The 11,627-nt window shown below is 44.6% G+C and overlaps 1 protein-coding gene across 2 annotated transcripts in view; it reads right to left on the bottom strand.

Annotated features, from left to right (window-relative positions):
* Positions 1 to 11,627, bottom strand: part of TSG101 (tumor susceptibility 101) — a 935,600-nt gene that overhangs the window by 835,144 nt on the left and 88,829 nt on the right. The gene's annotated exons all lie outside the window — the stretch shown is intronic.

Raw genomic sequence — 11,627 nt, forward strand, 5'->3', positions numbered from 1 at the left:
CAGCTGAAGACAAATGAAGTAGAACTACTCAGATGGAACATTATGGTGAATACCCAACTTCTTTATCTGAAGTAGTTTACTTTATTTGATCTTCATCCTGTGGGACAGAATCCCCAGCTACTTACACACCTGGGTGGCCCTTATGGAAGAATAAATAAAACAAAATCCACGTCAGCAGAACCAGCAGCAAAAAATCTAATGTTAAGTGTTTTATTAACATCCACTTTTCGTTCAAAAAGACTGAACTTCTTCAGACAGACATCAAAAGGTAGCAAATGTAAAAAAAAAACTCCTTAAATACACAATTAACAACACATGATACATTTGAATGGACCAACCAAATGGTTAAAACTCACTGACATCAATGTGTGGGAAAAAGCTGATCTCAAAATTTCTTAAAGTACTACTGCATACAAAAGTCGAATCTATGAAAAATGTGTTTTAAAAACAAAACAAAATGGAAATATATATATATAAACATAAAATGTTTAAAATGTTTGAAACCAAAAAACATAGTATATAAAACCTTTTTAATGACAAAAGGTAAAAAGTAAAAAATAATAAATGAAAAGTAGTAATAATAAAATTACCTCTGCATACTTCTAAGTTTCAAAATGCAAGCTAAACTTACTCTGTCATTGAGACCTGGAAGTCTATATGAACAGAGTTTCAGCTGCCAAATCACTTCTAGGCGCTCTAATAATAGTTGGAAAGGACCCCCCCGATGTCAAAGGAAACCTGTCCTAACACCCTAAAAGTAAAACTGTGCTGAGGGTGGTCATTAACATGTTTCGCCAAAGCATTTTCACACTTGTTTTTCCTAATACAGTATAAATGCTCATAGATTTTTTCATTAAAACTTCTGTCAGTCTTGTCCACATAAAACGCTGGGCAAGATTGGCAGCAAGCCAAATAAACAACCGATCGAGATTTACAGTTGAATCTACCAACAGTGGAGAAAGAAAACCCAGCAATTTTAAAGCTCGATAAACAACCGATCGAGATTTACAGTTGAATCTACCAACAGTGGAGAAAGAAGACCCAGCAATTTTAAAGCTCGAACCATTGGCAATATGCCTACACATGTTACAACTCTCACATTTGAAAGTGCCCTCTATTCTAACACAAGTGTCCTTTTTTGTTTCTAATATCCGTTTGAGGTTGTCACCCCTCCTATATATAAACCTAGGCAAAGTACCAAACCTGGCTTGTAAGGCATCATCACACAAGAAAATACTCCAGTTCTTGACAACCAACTCCTTAATTAGGTGAATCTCAGCACTGTAATTGGTGATGAAAGAGATAGAAGTGTCAACTTTCTTGCTGTCTAGAAGGACTTCAGGCATAACTGGAGACAGATGTTCTAGTGAATAACTTGTGAACGAACTGCTTTGTAAAATAGGTTTATAAACACCCCCATACCTTTTAGTCTGGACCTCAGTAACCAGGTCATGAATAAACTTGTCTGGGTAACCTCTGTGTAGAAACAATCCCTTAATAAACTCATTCTTCTAGAAAGGATTCATCGTCAGTTGCCATTCGAGCAGCGCGCACAAGTTGCCCCTTGACTACCCCTCTTTTCTGGTGCCCAGGATGGGCACTGGTGAAGTGTAAAATGGTGTTAGAGTAGGAACTCTTCCGAAATATTTTAGCCTTAAAGCTACCAGTAGAAATGTCTTTATATAAGTCTACATCCAGATAAGAAATTCTAGAATCAGACTCTACAAATGTGAAGTTCAAAAAAGACGTGCTGGAGTTGAGATAGTCCATGAAGGTTCTCACATCATTAATTGAACCTTCCGTCAGTATAAAGATGTCATCCAAAAATCTGCTGTAAAAATCGATTTTGAACTGACCGTTGTAATTGCCAAGCACATATCTGTGTTCCCATTCAGCCATAACAATGTTGGCAAAACTGGCCCCTACTGGTGAGCCCATGGCTACACCAGTCTTCTGTAAATATATCTCTCCCCCAAATGTTACAAAGTTGTACCTCAAAATGACATCTAACAGTTCCTGCACCAATCTGGTTTCTACACTGCTAGCATTGTGATGCAATAAACGGTCAGTACGGTTTAGTACTAATGGACACTTGTCATTATGAAAACTGCCTCATCCACATGTTATTGCAGGATGCTTATACACTATCTAGCATTAATGAATTGAATGCAGCGTATAGGTGCATCCATGTTTTCTTGAATGATTTGTTTTTAGAAAATGTTATAGAACAAGATGTGCTGAAATATTTGACGGTTTCGTTTCCTAAGATTCCAACAGTTTTCGGATTGCCCAAGATCCATAAAGACGTGTACAACCCCCCCCATGAGGCTATTGGTTAACGCTAGGGGTTCAATCACTTACCCGATAGCCAAGTATGTGGACAACATATTGAAAAAAATATGTTGAAAAGGAAATACACATTTGTAAAGATTCTTGGGCTTTTTTGAAAGCCATAGGTGCTTTAGAATTCAAGAGAGGTCATAGATTTTTGACAACAGACGTAAAAGACCTTTATACGTCTATTCCTCATGCCACAGGGATAGACTGGGTCACTGACCGTTTATTGCATCACAATGTTAGCATTGTAGAAATCAGATTGGTGCAGAAACTGTTAGATGTCATTTTGAGGTACAACTTTGTAACATTTGGGGGAGAGAGATATTTACAGAAGACTGGTGTAGCCATGGGCTCACCAGTAGGGGCCAGTTTTGCCAACATTGTTATGGCTGAATGGGAACACAGATATGTGCTTGGCAATTACAACGGTCAGTTCAAAATCGATTTTTACAGCAGATTTTTGGATGACATCTTTATACTGACGGAAGGTTCAATTAATGATGTGAGAACCTTCATGGACTATCTCAACTCCAGCACGTCTTTTTTGAACTTCACATTTGTAGAGTCTGATTCTAGAATTTCTTATCTGGATGTAGACTTATATAAAGACATTTCTGCTGGTAGCTTTAAGGCTAAAATATTTCGGAAGAGTTCCTACTCTAACACCATGTTACACTTCACCAGTGCCCATCCTGGGCACCAGAAAAGAGGGGTAGTCAAGGGGCAACTTGTGCGCGCTGCTCGAATGGTAACTGATGATGAATCCTTTCTATAAGAATGTGAGTTTATTAAGGGATCATTTCTACACAGAGGTTACCCAGACAAGTTTATTCATGACCTGGTTACTGAGGTCCGGACTAAAAGGTATGGGGGTGTTTATAAACCTATTTTACAAAGCAGTTCATTCACAAGTTGTTCACTAGACTATCTATCTCCAGTTATGCCTGAAGTCCTTTTAGACAACAAGAAAGTTGACACTTCTATCTCTTTCATCACCAATTACAGTGCCGAGATTCACCTAATTAAGGAGGTGGTTGTCAAGAACTGGAGTATTTTCTTGTGTGATGATGCCTTACAAGCCAGGTTTGGTACTTTGCCTAGTTTTATATATAGGAGGGGTGACAACCTCAAATGGATATTAGAAACAAAAAAGGACACTCGTGTTAGAATAGAGGGCACTTTCAAATGTGAGAGTTGTAACATGTGTAGGCATATTGCCACTGGTTCGAGCTTTAAAATTGCTGGGTCTTCTTTCTCCACTGTTGGTAGATTCAACTGTAAATCTCGATCGGTTGTTTATTTGGCTTGCTGCCAATCTTGCCCAGCATTTTATGTGGGTAAGACTGACAGAGGTTTTAGTGAAAGAATCTATGAGCATTTATACTGTATTAGGAAAAACAAGTGTGAAAATGCTTTGGCGAAACATGTTAATGACCACCCTCAGCACAGTTTTACTTTTAGGGTGTTAGGACAGGTTTCCTTTGACATCAGGGGGGTCCTTTCCAACTATTATTAGAGCGCCTAGAAATGATTTGGCAGCTAAACTGTTCATATAGACTTCCAGGTCTCAATGACAGAGTAAGTTTAGCTTGCATTTTGAAACTTAGAAGTATGCAGAGGTAATTTTATTATTACTACTTTTCATTTATTTCATTTATTATTTTTTACTTTTTACCTTTTGTCATTAAAAAGGTTTTATATACTATGTTTTTTGGTTTCAAACATTTTAAACATTTTATGTTTATATATATTTCCATTTTGTTTTGTTTTTAAAACACATTTTTCATAGATTCGACTTTTGTATGCAGTAGTACTTTAAGAAGTTTTGAGATCAGCTTTTCCCCACACATTGATGTCAGTGAGCTTTAACCATTTGGTTGGTCCATTCAAATGTATCATATGTTGTTAATTGTGTATTTAAGGAGTTTTTTTACATTTGCTACCTTTTGATGTCTGTCTGAAGAAGTTCAGTCTTTTTGAACGAAAAGTGGATGTTAATAAAACACTTAACAGTGGATTTTTTGCTGCTGGTCCTGCTGACGTGGATTTTGTTTTATTTATTTCAGTTTGTTTTAATTTTTCTGTTGCCTCATGGAAGAATATTCTGGAGCACCGCAGAGCCAAAGGATGCTCTCCCTCTAGAAATCAAATCCAATTTATAGTGAGAAATAAAGGTATGAAATGAGGACCAAGTAGGCGCAGAACAAATGTTATCTAAGGATACTCTAGACCAAAGGCCATGGAAGTAGCCATGGACCTTGTGAAATGAGCTCTAACCTGACCCGGAGGAGACAAGCCTTTGTCCTTGTAAATCTGAAGGATGCAGAGAGAAATCCACCTAGTAATGGTCACCTTGGAAATGGGTTTACCCAAAACAGGTTTAGAGAAGGACACAAACAACTGCTCAGATTTGCAAAAAAGTTTGGTCCTGTGTAAATAGAAACATAGTTGTCTATGAACATCTAACAAATGCAACTTGTATTCAGCTTTTTGAAATTTGGAAAGAAAACAGGTAGATTGATAGTTTGATTGATACTGATCTCAGATGTCACTTTTGGAAGAAGGGATTAGTACGAAGAGAAACCCTGACCTTATGGAAAACCATATATGGAAGCCTGACAGACAATGCCTGAAGTTCTGAGACCCTCCTAGCCGAGGTGATGGCCACTAGGAAGGCTGTCTTCCAAGATAGAAATTTAACATCTGCAGGTGCTGCGGGTTCAAGGGAGGGGCAACCAGAGCTTGCAATACCATAGTAAGGTCCCACGGGGGGGGGTTAGGATCTTTGACCGGAGGACATAAGAGAAATGTACCTTTGATAAAAGCTTTGCACAATCTGGAAGAAGCCAAAGAAGCCATGTTCTCACAAATGTGGAAATTAGAAATGGCAGCTAGTTGAACTTTCACTGTAGACGAGCTAGCCCCCTGCTGAAAAATGTTTGCCAACAAATCAAGGCTAGCTGGAATTGGAGCCATGAAAGGGTCTAAATCCCTTTGAGAAGCCCAAATGGAAAAGCACTTCCATTTGCTACAGTAAATCTTCCTGGTGGACGATTTAAGGGCTGCCACCAGAACAGTCTTGACTGAAGAAGACAAACTGGAAGTCCTAGCAATTAAGGGAACTGGAGCAGCCAAGCCATGAGCTTCAGACTGTCCAGGGTCGGATGAGGGACCCCCCAGGGGTGAGAGATGAGATCCAGAAGGGGATCCAATATCCAAGGAGGAACTCGAAGATGGGACCAGAGGAAGGAGAAACCACACCTGGCAAGGCCAAAATGGGGCAATGAGGATCACTTTGCTCCCCAGTCAATGTGCCTTCTGGAGGAACTTTGGAATAAGAGGTAAAAGAGAGTAAGCATAAAGAAGACCGGGAGGCCAAGCATGGACTAGAGCATCTCTGGGGAATTCCCCCGGCAGGGGGTTCAGAACTAAGAACTCGCTGCACTTTGCACTGGAAGGAGATGAGAACAGATTGCAGCAAAGCCGACCCCACACTAGAAAGATCTGCTCCGCTACTGAAGGATTCAGATACCACTCATTCGGAGTCAGAATAGTCCGGCTTAGTTTATCCACCAGTGTGTTGGACTGTCCCAGAATGTGCGTTACTACCAGAAAATGACTGATGGAGATCGCCCACTCCCAAATTCTCATGGCCTCATGACAGAGGGGGCAGGTTCTGGTCCCTCCCATATACCAGACCATCAACATGTCTGACTGAACTGCAATAGTTCCTAGAGGGAGAAAGGCATGAAAGGCCTGCAACGCTAAAAGGACCGCCCTCATCTCTAGAACATTTACATGCAAATTGGTCTCACTCAGGGAAAACATGCCTTGAACTGTCCTTCCTGAGCAATTTCCTCCCCACCCTAGTTGGGAGGCATTCATGGTCACTTTGGCTTGGGCAGGAGCTGCGACAAAAGGTCGTCCTTCCAGTATTTCTGAAGAATGCATCCACCAGAGGAGGGCCGATCTGCAGACTTTCCTTAGGTGTATCGGATGTGTCAATGGAAGATCCAACATAGACCACTGCACCACTAGAGTCCACTGTAGTACTCGCATATGTAGACGAGCACACAGTAGAAGCATGATCGTTGCTGCCATAGAACCTAGGGCCCATAAAACCAACTCCGCTGAAGGGAGATGGGACTGATAGATGAAGGCGACATGCATCCGTAAGCTTCAAATTCTCTCCGAGGTCAGGAAGACTTTTGTCTGTAAAGTGTCTATCCATGCTCCTATGTATTCTATAACCTGGACAGGGTTTAGAAGAAATTTGGCTGTGTTAACTAATTTCTAGATGGTGTGCAAGATGTAGGAAATAGTCTCTGGTCTGGCAATGTAGCCACTTGGTGGGAGCAACAAGGAGCCAATCATCCAGGTAAGGGTAGACCTGAATTCCCTGAAGCCTCAGGACTGTAAAGTGACCATCTGGAACTTCTCTTTGGCAACTGACAGGTTCAGGGTTGACAGGTCCAGAATAGTCTTCAAGTCCCCTGTCTTTTTTGGCACCAAAAAGAACCTGGAATACATGCCCGACTGATCTCGGGGGATGAGATCAATGTCTCACTTCTTTAGCAGCTTGATAACTTCTAGTTCTGCTGCCTCCCTTTGCACAGGTGGTACATCTAGGAGGTGTTTGGGTAGAGTGGGAGGAACCACAAATGGGATTGAATAACCTCTGGATATTATCTGAAGCACCCAGCGGTCTGATGACATGGACTCCCATGCCGTCAGGTGCAATGACAGGCAACCCCCGACTGTCTCCAGAGCAGAGCAGTCGGCCAACCCCTCAGGGCTGCTGTGCGGACCTATCTGAGAAAGGTACTTGAGACCCAGAATTCCTGGGACACCCTCTGCCTCTGGGACGATGTCTGTCTTGTCCCCCTCTGCCTCTAGAAAGAGCCCTGAGTGTCCCGGGAACACTAAGACTTACAGAACCACATCTTCTTTTGCCCTCGCTGATTCTGAGAAAAGGATCTTTGAGGGTTCAAGAAGTGGATCCAGACAGCAAACAGTGTCTTTCCATCCTTCTCACTCTAGACCAAAGTGTCACGGGCGGTCTTTCCAAATAGGTCAAAGCAGTCATAAGGGGCATTCGCAAAAGATGCCTTGAAGGGTTCCGTGAACTGACACAATCTGAGCCAGGCACGATGCCTCATGGCAATGCCGGACCCAGCCGCTCCCTCGGTAGCATGCGACAGGGAGTACATGGATATAATAGAGACCACTTTCAAGGTGGCTATCCTCGCAGAGAACGTACGCCTGCCCTCTTGCGACATGGACTGTAGGTGCGACTCAGCTAGTTCCTTAACCAGGTCATGCTGTAGTCATGTAACATGGGCCAGGTAGTTCAGCTCCCTTATAGAAAAGGTTGCTGGCGCATACACTCATTTCCCTAGGCGATCCATCGTCCTATACTCTCAGTCAGGAGGATGGACCGAGGAACCCTCCTGGGCTAGTTCCTTCTTGGTGGCAGCTGCTACCACCATAGCATCTACTGAGGACCCTTTATTCCAGACAGGTCTGTCCTCAGGAGGGCTTAAAATTTTATCTGGGCACTTTGGAATTGGCTCCACAGTATCCGGTTCCTTCCAAGCCCACGAGGTGGCAAAAGCCACTAAGGGATCGTGGGGAGGACACCCAGGAAGTAGACGGGCCCATACCGAAGGCCTCCAGGAACACCGACGCGTCCGAGAAAGGTTTTGGAGTGGATCAACCTCCCTGCTGGTGCAATAGTTCCAGGATGTCTTCGAAGGAGACATCCTTGGGAGGTGATCTGGGGGAACCTTCCCCTTCCTCCAAATTGGTGTCCTCAGTGAGGGACTCCGGAGAGGATTCCAAGTGCCTCCTCTTGCACGTATGCTTGCGAGGAACCTCTCCGGTGGGTTTCTCCAGAGCAGGCTATTAAACCACCTGATGTTCCTCAAGGGGAACCGTCTGGGGTTCCTCGAGCACAGGCTGTCCCTGCGGTAAACTGACGGGAGACGCACCCAAAGAAGAGGGAGTCAGGACGGAATCCGAAGAGATAGTCAGGGGTCTCAATCCATTGGAGAGAACCCTTTCCACCACGTCGAACCCAGTGGATGAGTGAGCTTCTTGGAACACCAATAAGGGAGCTGCTCTCCCCAGATCCGATGAGGGGATCAGAGCTAGGCCAGAAGAGGATGGAGCACTGAGGAGATGGCCGTGACCCGACAAGGTCGGCGCCGACGGGAAAAATTCCACCCCTTGGATCTGACGCCCAGGCTATGGCTCCGAGAGCCACTCGGATCCAAGCTAGTTGGGTCTGACATGCTCCAGATAACTGCCGGTGTCAAGGTAACAGGTACCATTGGCAATGGCTCCCTGACTCTGAAGCCTCTCGGATCCAGACACTCCGAAACAGGAGGTTGGATCAGAGAAGGAGAAAATAGGTATAAAGAAGGGAAGCGAGCTCCCCCTCCAGATGGAGAGGGGGCTGGCAAGACTCCTATCTGTATTTGTGTGCGAATAAATCTCTGCATCATTTTATCCATGGCAGCTTCAAATAAACTGTGGGTGGACCGCGATGATGCTACAGAGTCCAAACTGGCAGGTTGGTGAGCTGAAGCCCGAGAAGATGACCTAGGCTCCTCTGGTGAAAACCTGGACGATCGGAGTCGAGGGGAGTCAGGTCGATGAATGGCCTGAATTTTTGGAGGAGGCCCGGCCGGAGCCAAACTGTCCAGGGACCTCTTCCTCCTATCTGCCTTATGCTCTCTCTCTTTCTCTCTGCCCTTATGATGCTCTCCTTCCACAGGCCTAGAGGCAGGAGGGTGAGTCCCAGCCTGGGAGGGAGAGGCGGAGAGAGAGGACGCTGAAAAAGTGGTCACAGCCATGACCGAAGAGGTAGTGGAGGCAGCCACTGGAGGCAGCAACCTCCGTAATAGGAAGGAGACAGTACAGTTGTGTACACTTACCATAAATGTAGATGTTCGAGTGTATTCACTGTTGCAGTCATCACATTTCGGTTATCCCTGCCAGGTAGCCCTCGGCCGGCCCAAACACCAGATGCTTAGTATTTCTGCATCGGTTGCTATCGCTAGAAGACTGACGTCAGGTTGTCAGTAGTATAAAGGAAGGCAGCCAACACCACTACATCAGTTTGTCTTGCCCTAACCTGTCAGGAGCCCCAAGGTAGGAGGCCAGCTTCTGGTGAAAGAACCCCACCAGTGGAAAATAAATACCAATATGTCCCTTGTAAGGAAAGAAATAGAATAAAGGGGGATGGAGGGAAACCAGGACTGCAACAGTGAATACACTCAAACAGCTACATTTATGGTAAGTGTACACAACTTTACTATGTTCTTCATGTTTCATTGTTGCAGTCATTACATTTGGGTATATTCCCAAAGCTGAAGAAAAGGGTAGAGGCAGTCAAAGAAACTAGTGGCTGGCTATGATGCCCTGCAGGACTGCAAAGGCAAACCCTGCCCTGGATTTGGAAAAGAGAGGCAGGTGATAATGCTTGGAAAAAGTGTGAACAGATGTCCATGTGGCAGCCTCAAGGGTAGGAGTAAGTCCCTCCCTGTACCACATCACAGTGGTGTTGTCTGTTTTGATCAGAAGAACCCCTGGAGAGAGAAGGTGTTTGAAAGCTATCAAGGTGTGCTGCACAGCGATCATCTCTTTTGACTGATGTGCAGGGAGATTTCCTGAGGGCTCCACTGGCCCTGTAAGCACCTGCCATCCAGGTGTGCACCCCAAGCATAGTCTGATGTGTCTGTGGTGAGGGTCTGGGCAGCAGGGGGAGGGGAAAAGGGCAGTCCCTTGTTGTGGGTTGCCCACCAAAGAAATTCCTTTCTGAGGCAAGAAATTACAGGTAGAAGAGTTTCCAAGTCTTGAGAGTTGACACCAAAGGCTCTTTAGGTACCACTGAAGTTTCCTCATGTGCAGTCTGGCACATGGAATGAGTAGTAAGCAAGATGCCATGAATCCCAGAGCTTGCAGGATCTTCCTTGCAGATAGCTGGGGCCTTGTGGCTAGTTGAGAGAAGTAGGTTGTCAGGAAAATTTGTCTCTCTGGTGTAAAGAATGCCATCTGGGATGTTGTAATCAGACGTGCTCCCAGGAAGATTATCCTTTGGGTGGGCACCTGTTTGGATTTCTTTTTGTTGATTGTGTATCCTAGGGAGGTTAGTAGTGTCTTTACAAAGGCCAGGTGGTTGAGTAGCTTTTCCTGGCTGTCTGCCTGAATAAGGCAGTCTAAGTATGGGTAAATTTGAATATTTCTTTGTCTGCAAAAAGCAATAGCCAGAGACAGATATTTTGTAAAAACTTTGGGAGCAGTAGATAAGCCAATGGGAAGTGCAGATAACTGAAAGTGTTGAGATCCTGTCCTGAAGTGGAGATATTTCCTGCATGATTCCCTGATAGGAATGTGGAGGCAGGCCTCTTTTAAATCTAGGGTGGCTAGCCAAGCGTCCTTGGAGAGCATGGGTAGCAGCTGCTGGAGGGTGATCATTTTGAATTTTGGGATCACCAGGAAGGTGTTTAGAATTGATAGATCGAGGATTGGGTGCCAGGTGCCCTCTTTTCTGGGCACCAGGAAAAGTCTGGAGTAGAAGCCTTGGCCTATCTGTTCTGCAGGAACATGCTCTACTGCTCTCAGAGAGAAGGGAAAGGATTTGCTTTTGAGCCTCTGCCCACCGATTTGGTGGTAGATCTGGGAACCCTGTTGGTGTTGGAACGGTATGGAAACAGAATCTGTATCCCTGACACACAATGTTCAGAGAACCTATTGGTCCTTGGTTATGGTGGCCCAGGTGCTTGAATGAAATTAGAGTTTTCTTCCTAGGGGTAAGTGAAGGTGGGCAGAGGGTGGAGGAGGAGGTGAGTCATTGAGAGTTCTTACCATAAGCGGGTTGCTTAGAACTTCCTGGTTTTGAAGTGGAGGTAGTCCACTGCTTAGATCTCTGCATTCCTTGTGGCTGCTGTCTGGGTGGTCTGTTTCCACAGGGTCTAGGCTGAGCTGGTTTACTCGGAGCAGGAAAAGACCAGTGCTTGGAGGGGCAATGCCTGCTGAACCCAGGGGGCTGGACTTGCAAGAAATCCTTAACTGTTTGCATAGATTTTGCTTTTTTTCCATCTTTTTTAAGACCTCTTCTGCTTTAGTACCAAATAAGTTATCTTCGTGCAAGGGGGCATCCAACAATTCAGATTTGACATGGTCTGGCAGGGGTTGTTCCTCAAGCCATGCATGTCTTCTAATGCCAGATCCAGTGACGGCTGCCCTGCAAGAAGCTTCTAGGGTGTCAAAACCACAGTGCAAAG

The sequence above is a fragment of the Protopterus annectens genome, chromosome 17.part0 (genome assembly GCF_019279795.1).
Source record: "Protopterus annectens isolate FY-2018-M chromosome 17.part0, PAN1.0, whole genome shotgun sequence".
In the NCBI taxonomy this organism is placed as follows: domain Eukaryota; kingdom Metazoa; phylum Chordata; order Ceratodontiformes; family Protopteridae; genus Protopterus; species Protopterus annectens.